Raw genomic sequence first — 18767 nt, 5'->3', positions numbered from 1 at the left:
TTAATCAAAAGATCTGACATAAAAATCTGGATTTCTTTTTCTTTTTTTTTTTTTTTTTGAAAAAATAAAAAATCTGGCCCAACACTGGGCCAGAATTTCCAAAGTAACATTCAGTTTGAGCTGGGTGGTGACTGCCCTCTACAGATGCAAGCTCTTTCTAGTTGGTTTCCATTCTTTTCTTCTGTCTTGAACATGCATATACACTCTCACCCAACCCATTTTACTCATTTACTGTGTCTGCTTAGCCCTCTAGGCAGTTGATTCTGTGATCTCTAATTTAGTAGGTCCCTTCTTGAAGATTCTGTGATTCTTTAAGTTTATAAGAATTCATTCTATATAATATAATACATAAGGATATATTAACCTGTTAGTTCCTAGAATGGCAAGTTCTACTTTATAGAGACCAGAACAAGAGAGAATGGGTAAGAGAATAGTTATGCTCAGAAGACAGATACATTCAAGGAAAATTGGACAATGGGATATTGCTCATTTGGGTGAACTTGGACTAACAAGCAGAACATAAAGATTCCTAGGAAATGGGGACATAGGAAAGATAAGACACAATTTGAACAAGGAAGGACAAATAAATTTTGAGGGGGTGCCTGGGTGGCTCAGTGGGTTAAAGCCTCTGCTTTCGGCTCGGGTCGTGATCCGGGGTCCTGGATCGAGCCCTGCATCCTGCTCTCTGCTCAGCAGGGAGCCTGCTTCCTCCTCTCTCTCTGCCTGTTTCTCTGCCTGCTTGTGATCTGTCTGTCAAATGAATAAATAAAATCTTTAAAAAAATAAAAAATAATAATTTTTTTAAAAACTTAAAAAATAAATAAATAAATAAATTTTGAATGGACTCAAGAACAGAAAGAATAATTTGTTTTTATCATGTGTGTTTTTGGAGGCCTGACACTGCTAGCCTCATGCTATTATCTAATTCATTAAACCTCATAGCTTGAGAGCTTCCAGACATTTTCCCCACTATAAGGATAAGAAAACTTAGTCTCATAAAGATTAAGTAACTTGTCCAAAGTCATGTGGCTGGCAACTGTCAGAATTTGAATCTAACTCAAAAGCCACAGTTCCTTCCATACCACCAGACAAACATTTTTTTCTTGACTTGGCCTAGAGTCGACCAGGCTTGAGAGATACAGGCATGGGAGACAAGGAACCTACTTTTGTTTCATTTGCAGAAATATGACAAGGTTCTACAGTTTTGTTAAAGATGTCCTTTCCAATAAGTATAAATATATCAAATTTGGACCCTAAATCTATTACCAGTTGATAACTGGAATATCTTCCCCTAAATTATAGTAGTATCATAATCAACTACATCAGTGGGGCCAAATATCTTAAGGTCATTCGTTAATCTTGAAAAGTTAAGATGCTGCTATTCCCAAAAAGTGAAAGAAAGCCAAGAAGACCCAGCTTGTGGTAATTTTAAAAATACCAGGAAGAATTTTGAATACTTACTAAGGACTTATCTAATCTCAACCATTCCATGGATGTTCACATTAATATTTATTCAGCCATATTTTGTTTTCACAAATTGACAATTATAATAAAAGTCTTCAAGTATGCACTGGTGAAAAACCCTCACAGACACAATAAAAAGCTGAATACCCATCTTTACTGAATTTTTATAGTGTCCTAGGGAAAAACATATCATAACGTGTGTCATAATTCTCTTGATCTCTCTTGAAAAAAGAGGGGCTCTAATTATATAGGAGATCAAAAGGAGACCAATATTATCCAAGAATTGGCTTTCAACTTTTCAGAACTATATTCACTATATTCCTCTATGGTCATCACTACTTGCAGTACAATCTTAGAAAAGTAATGCAGCATACTGTAGCTACTAATTCAGTCATGCTTATCTCTTAACATATTACTGCTTCCGTAGTCCACACGCTCATAAAATAGTTAATTCAATAGGCTAAATAGTTAAATTAGATAACCAGCTGCATAAAATCCTTACACAGTTAATTATTTTTTCTATATTTTAAAGATGAGAATTTTATCAGAAATATTTATTTAGGTTAGGATCCAAATTTAAATGTCTTTCACTTTAAAAACAAGGCCAAACAGCAAAGCCTCCCCTACTGTTGTGCTCTATGGTATAACATCTCTTGATTACTCTGACAGAGTTCCAGTCACAGGTTGTGAGTCAGAAAGAGGATTTTCAATGTCCAGCAGCTAAATGTGTCAGCCATGACATTTCTGAAAGTTCTATTTTTATATACAGAGAGAAGGAAAAATCACTTCTTTGTATCTGTCCTTTGCAAAATTCTCAGTTTAACTCCAGCTTTAGATATGTACAATAGTGAATGCATTCTTAGTTAACATGACAAGGGACTGACATTTTTAAACTGGAATAATGCATGTAATGAAAAAATAATCTACACAAGTTTGTTCCTTCTGCATTCTTATTCCCTCTTTCAGTCATAAAGGCTGTTAAAATGCAGTTGAAATAATACAAAATGCAATTCAAATCTCACTATTGTCCTAATCCCTTTTTTTTTTCACTCTTATATAGCTTATCTAAAAATGTTGAAATGTAACTTGCTTGAGTTATAATATTATGTGAATTAAGAGTCAGTATTGTTTGGAAGCTCCTTTTAATTGGTCTACGGGGAGGTTTTCTGTATATATTAAAATGATTGTGTGTCTGAATTATAACGAACCTACCTTTAAACTTCCTTTGTGTTTAAATACATATTAGAGGCAAACCATTTTAATACTCCTTAGAATAGGCTTTATTGCTAAAATTATTGGTTTGGCAATCTTGGCATAAATGGAAATTTCTGATTGGCTGTCATATCAATGTCAGCAAAGCCCAGGAAGTGCCTGGCTCTGGCTGTTTTCCTTATTTTTATTTATAAATTCTGTTTCATAACAGCAATAAGATGCTTCAGGCTTTGCAGTTCTGGGGGATTATTGCACTTGTCAGGTGGTAAAAATCACTGGTCCCTCTGCCTTGTGCCTCAGAACGCCACTAGAGGCATGTAATCACGGAGAAATGCAATTCCTAGAATTTCTTAATGCTTTATTATGACATATCTAACTTTTAGAATAAATCATTTATTTTGAAGGCTGGAGGTGTGTAAGAGTATTCAACCTGTAGCTAGGTTTGGAGGAAGAGATCAAAGGGTAGATCATGCAGGCGGAGGGAAATGACCAAGTTGTGGCCATCTCACACTGAGCCTTAAAGTATATAAAAATATACAGGAAATCATATTTTATATTAAAATTGAAAAGGTAGCCACCATATTTGTATATTAACATAGATTGCCTTACAATGACATTTTAAGTTTGTTTTCTTCCTTTCAAATAAACACGATATGTTTATACACCAAAACACACATGAAATACATTGCAAGTTTAAATGCGTGCACATCACCCTTGAAAAAACACAATTTTCTTACACTCAAGGAAAGGCTACACACTATTTTATTTAAGAAAATAGCAAAATAGCATAATGCCACAATTTTAATATATTGAAATGTATCCTTGGGAAGAGTATAAGCAACCTGATTTTTTAAGTAAATGGAACTTAGAACTCAGACTCAAATTAGACAAGAGGTTTAAACTCAAAGTTTAAATTTCTATTTCTAAATAATTGTTTGTAAGTTTCTATGTCTTAACATTTGTTCTAAATAACAACGTAAACCAGAAGAGACCAAATTATCTTTTCAGGGAAAGAATACTAAAGTTTATCTTGGAAAAGGGCCAGTTTTAGGTAGGGGGTGTTTATGTCCTGGGGAGTTACTGTAGCAATAGAAAAAGATTAATAATTTGCACATGTGAGATTCTTGGAAGGCAGGATACAGCTGTAAAGAATTAACCCCTCTTGAGAGATGTAAAAACACAGAGCAGCTGTTGGAAGGGACTAAAAACTATTGACGCTACGCAAGTCCTCAAAGTAAAGCAGAGAAAAGTGCATTTGGGGACTGAGGAGCTTTTGTCTTTGCTTGTAAATAGGCAGATAACTTAAAAAAAAATTAAGACAAAAGGAGCCAATTGTGCCCAATTAAAATGTATTATTGAAATGTTAAGTAAGGACTACAATGAAATGTTAAGTAAGGACTACAATGAGTAGTTTAAAGAAATCAGGTACTACAGTGCCTTGCTCAAGATGACTTAAAATGGAGCCGCTCTGTTAAAGGAAGGTGTGTACATCCATGTGATGATGCCCTAGACCTCTAACTTTCTGAAACGTCTCTTTAGTCACTGACAGAAACTCATTTTACAGAACACATATACCACCCTCCAAAAAAGTAATCAAATTAACACATTCTGTCACTGGCTGAAAGAGAGGTCCAAATTCCATTTGAAGTGAAATTTGTGGTTGATTTTTGCTTCATGGGAAAGAAAAGTGGCTGCTATGCTTCGATGAAAGCAGCCCAACATAACCTTTTAAAGACCTTAGCACACAGTTTTAAAGAATGAAGAGATTATTGAAAACATTTTGTGAAATTTCCTTGAAATAAATTTCATTCATTCCAATGTCCTTTGAGCTTGAAGCAGTTAAGGGAAAAATACACACCTGACTTACCGTAATAGTTCAGTACCTTTGTGTTTCCTTCAAAATAACAGGTCAGCGGTTCTCAAAGTGTGGTCTCTGTTTCCCTAGGGGTCCCTAAGATTCTTTCAGGGGCCTCATGGGGTCAGACTTATTTTCATCAAAATACTAAGACTTTTTTGTTTTGTTTTTTTCACTTTGATTGTCTCATAAGTGTTCCGTGGATTTTCCAGAGGCGATATGACATGTGATGACATCATCACTCTGGTGGCTAATGGAATGTATGCTTGTGAATCCTTGTGTTTTGGAGGACTTCTTTTTAAGTAAACTAATCAATACTTTTTAAGAGTATAAACAACTCTTGAGACTAAAAAAGTTGAAAGATACTAAAATATGATCACTTGGTTCATCTCACAGTAACATCCTTGCTCATTCCTTTCACGTTCTCAACCCTTTCCATGTCATGATAAACACACAGCAGTGGATAGTATTATGATCAAAGCATACAAATATCTGTTATCTGTACATTTCAAACTCTGTCCTTTAGCAGCAGATCTTTAAAAGCAATAAAATAAAATCATATGTGTCAATAGCATATGAAACAGATAAAAAAAAAGTAGAGCTGCTCTCTGGGGAGTGCAAAGCACAGATCTGTCTACGGGCTGGCTCCTGAGATGCCTCCAGATCTTTCTGGACTTCTCTTAAAATATTATGAAAACCACCACATTAGATCTTGCGTGTGTGTGTTCCTCTGCATTTATAATTGTATCTGGTTTCAAAAACAATGTTGTGAGGTATAAAAAGAGATACTATCCCACTATACATGTAAAGAAATTGGGGGTGCCTGGGTGGCTCAGTGGGTTAAAGCCTCTGCTTTCAGCTCAGGTCATGATCCCAGGGTCCTGGGATCGAGCCCCGCATTGGACTTTCTGCTCAGCAAGGAGCTTGCTTTCTTTCTCTCTCTCTGCCTACCTGTGATCTCTGTCAAATAAATTAAAAAAAAAAAAAAAAAAGAAAAGAAAGAAAGAAAGAAAAGAAATTGAGAGGCTTGGAAAGGGTCCCATACCTGTAAGTGATCCGGGTAAGTCTGACACCAAAGTCTTTGGTTCCACGTCTAGAGACCTTGTATCTGTACCATTCTAGTTCTATTTGGCATTTTAAGTTCAAACTTCGGCCTAATTTTTATAAGGATTATGTATTTATCTCTCTTTTCCCTAGGAATGGAGAGAGAAGAGACCCTTTACTCATTCTGAGTTCTCCTCAAGAATTCGCTTCTAAAACCTCATGTTGGCAAGCACCTCAGTGAAGACAAAATTCACTAGGGAGCCTTCCGTTAATATCATCCTCCAAATAGAGATAAGCAGGCAAACGAGAAAATAAATATGACAGAAAAGATATGAGGAAAGTAAGTGTTTAGAAAAGGTAGGTCCTAAGATGACGTTGATTCTGCTTTAAACTCTCCTTTTATTGCTCAACCCAGTCGACCATCCCTATAGTGGGCATACTGTAAATGGAGAGAGGTACCAAGAATTTGATTTCTTCATATATCATACACATGGAAATTATTATCTGAGGTTTAAAAAATAATTTATTTTAACTGAAGAGGATGCTTATTGCACTCCTATTTCAGGTAAGCAGATAAATGCAACAGGATGAATAGCCTTTTAGGGTCACAAAGGCAAGAAAACAGCTAACCAGTGTTAACACTTAGTAAGACTAATCTATATTACGTTTGATTTAATCACTGTACTGTTTTCCTCATTAGGTAGTTGTTACTAGACCATCTTTCCCTTTGCCACAAATTCTTCTTCGTTCCTCAACCTCCACCACCAATACCTCAACTTTCATCTGCAGCTCAGTTATGTGTTCAGTGGGGGAACAGGACTTCGACAGCAGTATGATCTTTTTGAGGAATAGGTCAGGCTCCTACTGTGTTGGAATCTGCAACCTTCTTGGGGTTGCCTGGCCCAGATATTTTTTGCTAGACCAAGAACTGAACGTGGTCATTATTTTCAGACTTCAGAGAAACATTCACAAGCAGGTCTGATCTATCTAAAGCTACATTAAAAGCTCCTGAATACCATTCCTATTAACCAGTGTATTTCTAATAATTTCTCTTCACTGAAAATAGCACCACACATAAATAGAGGAATAGAAGCATTTGTCAAGCTGTGTTAGTTAATAGTAAGTCTAATATAAAGATAACAGAATGTTCAGGGAAAATTAACCTAATGATTAAACGCGATCCGGTGTTTAATTAACACAATAATGTTTTGCATACCAACTCATTCTATTGTCTAAAACAGCATTTATCACACAAAATAGAATAATAAAAGTTGACTCAGACAATATTCTATATCGCAATGGTGTTTTACACTATTTATCTAATATACTATTAGATATATTAAAAATTTTAAGAGCTTATTTGAGCAAAAATCAATTTGAATCCGCAGCATCCAATCTTGCAGATAGGAAGGAGCTTCAAGGAGCTGTATGGAACCAAAGACTTTTATAGGCAAAGTAGAGCAGAAACAAGGAAGTTCTATTAGGCAAAAAAAAGCAGGTCAGTTATTGCAAAGTTACTTTGCTTTAATAGATGCCAGCGTCTATCAGGCAGATTACCTAACTAGTATCAGGACATTCCTGATTGAGTAGTTTAAGATTTCTTTTCAAGGACAGCCAAAACTGGAACTGCCTCCTTTTAGTGATATAAGGCTGGCTGGCGTAAATGACACTACTTTGGGCCTGTTGTCTTGTTTTTAACATTACAAAGGACCTTTGCAAGATAGGTAAACTTTATTATCCCATTTTACAAATGATGATAACAGGCAAAGTAGTTAAGTGGCGTTCCTGGAATCATATCCCAATCACTGGTACTGCTGAAATTAGACCAGAGAATTTTTGCTTTCAAGTTAGATTAAGCTTCTTTGTTACCTTGAAATTATTTCACTATCAGAAATGTTTTCTGTTGCCCAAGGCGTTGTTTACTGAATATCTACTATAAGCCAGGAACTTTTATACATGTTGTCTCATTAAATCCTCATAAACCACCTTGTTAAAAAATGATTATAGGTGAGTCCATTAAAGTTCAGAGATGTTAGGTAATTTGTCAGGCTTGGACATGACTGAATCAAGATTCTAAGGTCAATAATCTTTCTTTCACTACCTTGCCTCAATTTCTTCTAATACAAATCTAAAAAAAAAAGAAACATTTCTGCAAACAATCACATAAAATGATAACCCACATAGGCTGGTGTATCCTTGGAGAGGCTGCGCACCTGGCTGGCTCAATCACATTAGGGCACCCCTGACCTCCCGTGGTGAGTTCCAATGCCATGTTGGGGTAGTTTACTTTAAATTCATTCATTCATTCATTCATTCATTCATTTCCAAGGTTATCTAACAAAAACCTGTTTAAAGGAAAAATAAATAAATAAATGGCACAACAAAACAAAATAGTAAAATGAGACGAAATTTAAAACAACTGACTTCTAAGCAAGAACACAAAACAAAATAGAAAAATGAGATGAAATTTAAAATGACTTCTAAGCAAGGATCAAGATTTAGCAAATGCATATCGATCTCTATGTCAGGAATTACGCTAAATCCGTGGCCTCATAAAGCTTACTTTCTAGAGTAATCTGATGTAGAAATAAGGATATATGAGTAAGAAAAATTAGACAGTAAGGAAAAGGTAAACACAAACATACAGAGGCAGAGTAGAAAAGAAAAACCAACTGAGTTGGGCAACGAAAGCGCTGTTGTGCGCTTAACCATCATTCTCTTAATTACGTTAAGTCACAGAAAACTGAAAACTTGTATATTTTCATTAAGATAGACTAAGATTTATTTTCAGGAACGATTTTTTACCTCTGGCTTAGAAAAGCATTCAGCCAAATAGGTCCTCAGGCAGAAAAACCCTTCCCTTAGAAAATGTCTGGTCATTTGCATTGCGTTCTCCAATTGGTTCCTTCCCAGACAGTAAGTCCCGCCCCCTGCCGGAAAAGACGGAGGCTGGACTCTGATGGAGGCCAGGCTCAGCGGGAGGTCGGAGCTGGCCAGATAAAGCAGTTACAATTGGATTAATTGTGGTTAAGTCCCCTTGGAAGGTTTATCAGCATTTTAATTTTTCAGATAACTAGTCTGATTCTGGTACCTCCCTTAGAGGAGTCTCTTTAGAAGTTTAGGGGAAGAGAAGTTAAGTGCCTACTTCCCAGGCTGCTGCTGTGAGGCGACTGTCAGCGCGGTGGGGGCCGGACTCCTGCCAGGACAGGGCTTGGGGGCAGAGCGCCCCTGCGGTGATGTGCGGGTGGGGGGAGCGGGGGGGGGGGGCAGGGAGCGGGGGATACCTCTTTAACTTGCCATTGGGGCTGTAAGCTATGGACAGTCTTTGTTTTCTATGATATTGATGCAACAAGCCCAGAGTTGATCTGACTAGTAACAGACTTAGCTGAAGTAGTCCCAGAGTAAACACATTAGCTTTACTGAGAAAAGAAAGATTCTGAAGCATTTACCTACTATACCCTCTTCAGTTAAGCACTTCCTGAGGTGGACCCAGAGGTCTGTTTATTTTTCCAAAGAATGGAAGATTGGCCCGGGGGACGGGGGTGGTGGAGGGTGCGTGAAAATGTTTGTGCTTAGGAAGTATCTTTGGATGTTGAATACTTTAAATTTGTTTTTTGGTTTTGTTTTAATTGAGGAATGAAGAAAGACTTAAGCTCGACCCAGCAACACGCCTTGTTTGCCTTACCGTTGTAATTACTGCTCCAGAGAGAGACTAAGTTGCTTACTTCTAGCTCCTAGGCTGCTCGGGGGTGGTGGTTGTTAGAGTTCCCTTGAGATAATGATTCTTCTGGGTCAGTCCCGAAGAAACAGTCCGCAACAATGGCAATCCCCAGGGTGACACTCTCGAGGGGGCCTAGATTCAGCTGTCAGTCACCTTCAGCCCAGAGCCATCAAATCCATTTACACAAAAGCTGGTTATCACAAACCTTTTGAAAAGCTAAGTAAAGAGGAGATTTACCCATCCTTGAATCTTCATTCTTTTTCCTTTGATTCCCTCATTTCTCTTATCTTTCCTTTTATTTCCTAACCACCTCTGGGAACTTCTGGGATTTTCCCCCTTCTTTTGTTCCACCCTGGAGCTTACACTATTGTTATCTAAAGCTTGAGCATAAGCTTGAATATAACTCTCAAGATACACAGAAATAAATACTTGGAACTCTTGTAAGGAAACTTTTAATTCTAATAACTATTTTTGACTCCAAAAGGGTAGGATTTTCTGGAGGTTGGGAAAGGCTTGTTTCATGCTGTAAGGTTGAGAAATGGAAATTCTGTGCAGCAGTATTTCTTTAAACATACATTTGTTCATATACTTTCATATATCCTTCCTATTACATATACACCTTTTTATTTTTTTTAATTTTTACACTCATGACACTATACTATAAAAACTTGAATCGTTTAGCAACTGAAATGACCCTAACAACTTACACAAATGTGAAAAAAAAATTATCTAAATACTGCTGAATTTCAAATATAGCAATTCTTTATGTGAATTTTGTAACTTTGTAATTAAAAGGAACTGATTTTCTTTCCCCAGGGAAAAGGAGAAATTCTGGTCTTGCTCTAGGAATTCTGATCTTCTCCACGTAATATTATTATAAACCACTTAATTTAACAAATTGAAAGACAGTTTTAATTAATGAAAGTGTAAATAAAAATATTATATTAAAAATAAGTATTTTGTTGATGTGCATATGGTTGCTAGAATTAGAAAGTACTTCTTAAATAATGTCTTGAGAGAGTATTTGTAATTATAATTAGCTTGTCAATTATAAGAAATTTTAGTTCATAACTACAGACAGAGGCAGCAGATAGTCTAAACTTGGTAGAGATAGAAGTCCTGCTAAGAAGAACAGGTCAAGAAGAATCTACCCTTGAGGCAAAACACTTTATAAAGAACAAGATAGTTGGCTTGCAAAGACAGACCTGTACCAACTAAGCACTAAGACCAGTACTAACTATACCAGTTGCATATCATATAGCCCAAGTTAGTTCAGACTCCCACCTAGTCCCTGATTCCCTTCTAGTGACTACCAAAAGAACATCAACATTCCATTTTGTCCATTCAACATTATCTCTTGAGCATTTACTACTATGTGCCAGAATATAATAGTACAACATTCTTAAGTAACTTACATGTAGTGAAAAGAAACATATCCAAAAGCAAGCTTTTGAATATGCTCAAAAATAGATTGTTAGAGTAAACACTATGAAATCTTATTTCATAATCTTAAAATTAATATGCCCATTCAGACTGTATAACAGTGGCAGCTATGTCCCAGGAACATTGGCATGTGAGGATATAAACATCTACAAAATAGGGACTCTGTCTCACAATAGCTTACAACTTCACTGATTTAGTATAGGCTGCTGTTAACTCTTCAGCAACTTAGACCTGTATGGTTTGGTTTTCTGCTGTCTCCTAGCCCTCTTCTCTAGATACTTTGTTTCCCTCATACTATATTCCAAACATATGAGTTTGGGGGTTACTGTCATTTGCTTTCAAATTGTTGAAGCATGTCATCTCTTTTTCGCCTCAGGGCCTTTGGGATGATTGTGGTCCAGGTTTATAAAATGTTATTGTATGGTTTGCCCCTGTCCTTTGAGGAAAGTAGAGGTACATTATTAGCTTTTATGGTTGGATGTTAATGGGAGATTTAGATCACTTAATCCACTGGAATCTGATAACATTGTATTAAATGCATGAGACAAACTCTTCATACTGTCACTCATCTGTTGGATACTTTTATTACTTGATTTATTTTTCCTATACCACTGTCACCATTACCACAAATTGTGTATCTCAGTACATATTATACAGCGTATTCATTTCTTGAGGATGCCTTGACAAATTACCACGAATTGGGTCGCTAAAACAACAGAAATTTATTCACTCAGGGTTCTGGGGGCTAGAAACCCGAACCCAAGGTGTTGTGATGCTCCACTGAGCCTCTGGAAGAGAATTCATTCTATGCCTCTCACCTAACTTATGTGGTTGCCTACAATACTTGGCATTCCTTGGTTTATAGCCATACCACTCTAATCTCTGCTTCTGTTTTTTTGCCTTCTCTACTTCTATCTTGTGTGTCTCTTCTGTGTGTCTTTTTAAAGGATATTTGTCATTGGATTTAGAGCCCACCTCGGTAATCCAAGATGATTCCCTTTACTCAAGATCCTTAACTTAATTATATATCTAAGGGCCTTTTCCCAAATAAGGTAACATGTACAGTTTCTAGGAATTTTATATAGACATATCTTCAGGGGGGACCACCATTCAACCCACATATATAGGAATTTATTAATTTCATAATTTTTCATGTTTTCATTCTCAAACAAATCACTCATGATGCCTTTAATATAACCTGAAGGACTAAAGTATATATTCAACATTTAACTGGAAGGCTATATTTAATGTCAAATTTTATGTCTAGGAATTCCTATAAAATTTTGATAATCTGGTTCTAGGACTATGAGAGTTTAACTGAGGAAAGTATTTGCTTCATGTTGGGTATAGGAAATCCGTATGTCCTCTGTCCTCTCTGTAATGTAGGTTCATTTTCATAATCTAAGAGGAAGAGGCTGAAGTAGTAACTATCAAAGTCAACCATATGCTATAGTCATTTGTTTGAAGTGCACTGACAAGGAATTAATGCCTTTGATAGAAAAATACATTAGACAGGTATGCAAATTTCAGTTAATAATAATAGGGGAACTGTAGCAAAAATTGCATATAGAATGGTCTTTTATGTATATGTGCATTTTTATTTCTTATATTTAGTAGTAGTCTTATAATAAAAGATTAAAGAGATAATTATATTCTTTATTGTATACATACACAATAATTATTGATAGAAATAGATGCTAGTGTTTGTTAGCTGAAATATTGACAGATTACAACTGGACTGATTGATTCTAAGGATGATTACATTTTTCCTCTTTTGTTTGTTCGCAATAGTTTAGAGAGTGGCGTTTCAAGAAAAGGAAAATGACATTGGAAACAAAAGTGTGATGGAATTCAAAACAACTATATTATATGTGGAAAAAAATGTAAAAATACTGAAAAAACAGTACATAAATGGAAAAAAATTCACATTCTAATGCATTGTCTTATTAGATTGGGAATTAAGAGACAATTTCTATTTCTAACTCAACTTTGTAGGAAGTTACGGTCATCCCAACACTAAACATTATACCAAAGCCATCAGAGTCCACAGCTTGCCTAAACCTTTTCATCAGTTACTTAGGAGCTATTTGATCTAATCAGAGTTTTTCTGTCTTGGGTTTTAATTTCTTTCTTTCTTTTTTTTAAAGATTCTATTTATTTATTTGACAGAGAGAGATCACAAGTAGACAGGCAAGGCGGGGGCGGGGGCAGGGAGCCCAATGCGGGGCTTGATACGGGCTTCAGTCCCAGGTTCCTGGGATCCTGACCTGAGCTGAAGGCAGAGGCTTTAACCCACTGAGCCACCCAGGCACTCCTTAGGTTTTCATTTCTAACATAGGAAGGATGCCTATCATCTGTGCTTTCCACATTGTTAATGAAAAAAAAAAAAAGTGATTCATTTTTCCATCTGGTAGTGAACCAGGCATTTAGGGAGGCAAATTAACTATATCACAGTAGTAGCAATTCACCAAATCAGACTTAATTTACCTAGAATAGTTTCTCCCGCCCTGATATCCAACCCTCCAAAATTTGTGATGTTAATTTACTAGCAAAGAATGATCAAGTCACAGCAGAACAATATAGTGGAATTCTGAAGAAAAGGTTGTTTGAGCTGAGAACGATTTTCTATTCAACAAGAATTGTCCATTAAAGATGATTCTTAAAAAGGAAAAATAGGTAATAGAGAAAGTCAAGCCTGATGAGATCAGAAAAGGAAAATAGAAGACTAGGTATGAGAGTGTGTATGTGTGTGTGTGTGTGTGTGTACTTGAGAATTCTTGGTACCGGTAAGAATTTGAGAAAACACAAGGGTATGTTGGAATCTATTTTGCAGGCTCAGCTATATTGTATCAATCTATTCTTTATGACCATTTCCAACTATCTCTTTTCTCACACACCAGGACAGGATTTACTCAATGTTATTTCCAGAAGTAACACCTCAAGAAACACTTTCAGAAACAGTTTCTCAGTTCCAGCATACTGATACTTTTACCAGCCAGAAAAGGATTTCTGAAAATCATTTCAAAGACCCAAGTTTCTGAAAATAGTAAGAGCTCTTAAAATGTGTGTGTGTGTGTGTGTGTGTGTGTGTGTACACGCACCCAGAGTATCACACATTAACATGGATGAAGAAAATTGGTAAAATGAATCATAGAGGCCCAGAAACATCAGTGTTTTACCATTTATCTTTGAACATACTGGAATTTTGTCTAAAAAACTTGATTCTCTTTCAGTTATTTTTGGAACAGTCAAGCTGTATTGAGATTCTTTTGTAGATGGCAAGGTTTTATTTGGAAAGCTAGGATAAAGGTTTTCTTTTACAAAAAAATCACTTTGGCCACTGAAGTCCACTCCCTCCTAGGTTTGCATTTATTTTTTAAGGTATTTGTTCCTAGGTTCTTAAAAATCTAGAAAGAAAAATAAGCTCCTTGTGGACTATAGCTTACATGATTTCTTTTTTTGAGTGAAAGGGTGGCCCTTTTTCCATTTAAAATAGCCAAATATGTTACAAATGAGGGCATCTGCTTTTTCATTGAATGTATCAACATATGTAAGTGTGTGTGTATGTAGATATGTGTCTTTATTGTTTTCCCTTATTTCAAGGAGAGATGTGTATATTGTAGAATTTAATCATCAAGATCATCATTACAGACCTTAAGCATGAAAAAATTCTGAAAACTCTGTTAGTTAAAATCGAAAATAAAACTCAGGTCTGAGATCTTAGCCATTGAAAACCTTGAAATCTCATAAATTAAGCATCATTGAGCCTGGTCCCATCTTTCATAACAGCTCTCCAGAGAAAACCTAAAAGCCAGGGCACTCTAAGATGAGCTGTGGATGATTCAGTAGGTGGCACAATTTTCACTGAGTCAGTACTGAACCGATGCCCCAGCATGGTATGAGGGGGCACTGCACTGCTGGAGGTGTCGTCTAATGGATGAGGGTAAAACCAAGGTCTTGACCACCAGCAGTTATTAAAAATCCCATGGCACTTTTCAAAAGAGTAAAGATGATGTTAAACCCTGTGTCCTGGCTAATTTCCAAATTGGGCAATTATATTCTGCCTACTTAAAATTTCTCTGTAATTTTAGTTGGATAATATATTCCTCATCTTCTGCCCTATGCTTTTGCTATTTCCAGCTTAGAGGGGGATGCATTTCTGTGGTGAGGGAAGTGATGCTTCTTTGAAAAATGTCTTACAAGGTCTGAGATCAGGAGATGAAAGGTACAACATCCATCTATCAGAACAGGTGCCATATTAGTTTGTTTCTCCTGTGATTAGGCTGACTATAAGAAAATTACCAAATAAGTGTCTTTAAAAATAGCCTCGTCAGGTAGTCAGAGGTGCTATGCTTGCAAAGGTTTCCAAGATGGATATTTTAATTTTATTAAGTTGTGACTAAGAAATGAGGCTTCTCTTGAAGTGAATATATTATGTAAATACTAACAATTTAAGCATGAAATTATAGACATTTAATAGAAATAATTAAATTTTCCAACATTTGCCTAGCAAAGCCTATCACATTCACTCTAAAACATTAGTCACTGTTTCATTCTCACTTAGAATGTATTACAATTTTCTCCAAGTCATAATTGTTAAGAGAGAAGGTCACTATTAAGGGACAAAGGGAAAACATTTCTTAAAAAAATAGTAATAAAATAATTGTTAGTTAGCATGCTATGGATTTGGGGGAAAACATATAGATAAATTTCCTCAGGAAAAGGCAAATATTGAGGTTGTGCAAGGATAGACCCATGCTTCATATCCAGCTTCACCCAATACTTTGGGATCAACCCACAGAAACAAATGTCCAGTAGAAATCTGGTATCTTAGATGATACACATTTACATTTATCTTGGTTATTTAGATGCTTAGCTAAAAACTGATTTTTAAAAAACTATCAATAACTTAGTTTTCTCAAGTACCAGGTATTTATCTGCAAAAATGAAAGATCGATCTCATCTTCTTTTATAGAGTCTTATGGTGACTTTCATATGTTACCTTTTTTTTTTCTCTCCAAGTAGTTTTAAAATGTTATAACCTCAGAGGTTTCTATTTCTAACAATTAATTTTAACTGTATTATAGACTTTTCTGACTTCAAATCATTCTGCTTTACAGATATATTAAAAACTTATCTTGTGCTTATTAATAATAAAATTAATACAAAAGAATGCTTTGAAGCAAAAGAAAAATCCAGCAGCATCCAGAGATAGTATTTAATACAACGGTAAATAAACATAGTAATTCTGTGTATAAATGGTATAGCTACTGATTAAAGAAACCACTTGAAAAGGAAATATCATCTTTAGAATTTGGACTTGCCTTTAGCAGAAAAGACTGTAATGTTTTTAGCCTAGCTTTGACAACTGCAACAGACTGTACTAACAGGAAGAGTTCACTTTATAATAGAAAAAGTAGTCACTCTGATCACTTTGTCTTTTTAGTATGCAGCCCAGAGGATTCAGAAAAAGATTACATTTACCATAATTAACATATATGTAAATGGAGATCATGGCTATGAATGATAAATTTTCATAGCAATTTAAATCTTGTACAAATTAATCAACCATACAGACACTTGATTAATGAAAGGCAGTGTCACTTTAAAATGCAACATGTTAATATATATTACCGTTATCACAGATCAAAGAATCTTTAAATGTAAACCAATTAGAACAAAGCTCAATCTACATTTTTTAACAAATTTAATTCCCATGTAATTATGATGGCAATTTGAAAAAAAATGTTATCCTGCTTCATATTTATTTACTAATTTTAGTGAAAAGTCATGCAAATGAATTTTGGATGTTTCATCATAGTGATTGGATTCCCAAAATATAGGATTTAGTATCATTGAAGGATAAGATGGATGCACAAAAGCAATTACAAATTAGATACAAGATATTTATACACATGTCATGTTAAATTTGGAAGTTTTCTTCTAGTTCCCTCATTTTTGGTCTCACTGAGAGAGTTATGTTAAACAGATTAAGTGCTAAATGACTGATATTCACTCAGTACAGCATTTGAGAGGAGATTTAACATGCCACTAACTAAGAGCTATTTTTCTTGGTATTTGAGGAATAAAAAAGTGAAGAGTCTTCTGGAGACTTAATTTATTAGGAATGGTTTTTATTTTCATAGGGAAAATAAATACCCAATTTACAGAAAAAAAGTCTTTTTAGAAGACATATAAAATTTATGGTTAATACATAAGTGTGTGTTCAAAATATAAGATCTAGAATACAAAGTTTTTTGTGTGATCCTGTTTTTTGCTAGCAGAAGTTAGGCATGAAAACAAACACACTACTTTGCAAAGTCAATATAGATCGACACAGATCTGTTTTACAAGGATAACCCTATAACGGGTCATTAAATTTCATCCTTAAATTGGCAGTCTAAACTGTTATCCCAGTTTGCCACTTCAACCAATACATCATAGAATATACTGTTGAGAAAGAATTGGAAATAATAAGAAGGACAGCAGCCTGTACTGGACAGAAAGATGAAATAAATGTGACACTGAGTTCTATGTCAAAGTCCTAGTAGGAAACTATACTCAATATGGCTAACAACCATTGAGCATTTTCTATGTGCCATATGCCATGCTAAGAACTTGGCACTTTTAAAAGATGATGCATCTATCTGTGACTTAGTTATTAAATCATTAATCCTGATAACACGTCTATAAAGTAGAATTACTAGTTCACAGAGATTGAAAGTAGTCAGACTGGAATTTTGATCTTAAAGGGTCTCATTTCAAAGTTTGTGTTCTTAAACACTATGCCACATTGGCTTCCCATGACTGCGTAATAACATTGTTTACCATCATCATTATGTCTAGCCTCTCAAGCAGTCTCATTAAAGCCATAATGCTGCTGGTACAGGATGACATTTTGGGAACCACTGCCAACACACTACACAATCTATAAAAGGTTTAAATAATACTGTAGTGTCAGAAGCAAGGTTCAGTTTAGTCTATTGGAATTATAATAAAGCCTGCCTTTAAGCCTCCTCTCCTGGAGTAGGAATATGAGAAAAATAGATGAATAGATAGACAAAATATTAGCCAGCTTATCTAATCATTAAATGAGCATTTAGTACTTGGCAAGGAGGTGCACAAAGTACTAGAGATGGAACTGGAAATAAGACTCCTATCCCCAAGGAGTATACAGTGTGGCCAGGCAGGCAGAAATGTAAACTGCCAATTATACTGCATTGTGGTGAGTACTACTTGAAGAGTAAATTCTGATGTTGTGGGAATGCGTAAGCATGCCCTCAAGGACAATAAATAAATAAACAAATAAGCAAACTCTAAATTTAAGCGGTTTTATACAGTGTGGTATATATTTGGGAATTTTAGGAAAGTCTATGCTTCAGTGTTACAGTTTTTAAAGGAGTGGCTTTAAGGAAAAAACCTCAGGCAAGCCAATAATTGCAGGGATCATGGCCACTACCCAGTCGCAGATTATACAGTCTTTTAATGAATATTATAGGAAAGCATGCTGATCATTATATTAGTTAAAATAACAGAAAATGATAGTAGTTTTAACAATCTTATTTCTCTCTCCTATTCATTAATTCAAGATTAAAAGAGGCCAGTGCCGTTCGAGCTGCTCCATGAACTCATAACAGATGCAGACTCCTCTCTTCCAGGAGAATACGTCCCCACTCCTAGAATGTGGTCCTCATTCCTAGGGTCCAAGGTGGCTGTTAGAATCAAGCTTTCACATCTGTCTTCCAGGCAAGAAAATGAAAGAATAAAGGAAAAAAGGCTCAACCGTCTTTTGTTTTTAAGGAGAGTCTCCTGATGTATCATTGCACACTTTATCTAACAGCTTCCTGGACAGAACTCAATCCGATGGCCATAAAGTCAGCAGCAAATGAGTTTGAGAAATGTGTTCATTTAGATGGGTAACCAACGTACTCACCTAAAACATGAGATTCTGTTAAGAAAGAATAATGGGAAAGTAGATATTCGGAAGCACCTGGTAGTCTCTGTCATAGTCGTGAATTTGTTTTCTTG

The sequence above is a fragment of the Mustela putorius genome, unplaced genomic scaffold (genome assembly GCF_011764305.1).
Source record: "Mustela putorius furo isolate JIRA1106 unplaced genomic scaffold, ASM1176430v1.1 tig00003869_pilon_pilon_pilon, whole genome shotgun sequence".
Classification (NCBI taxonomy): domain Eukaryota; kingdom Metazoa; phylum Chordata; class Mammalia; order Carnivora; family Mustelidae; genus Mustela; species Mustela putorius.
This window is presented reverse-complemented; position numbering follows the sequence as displayed.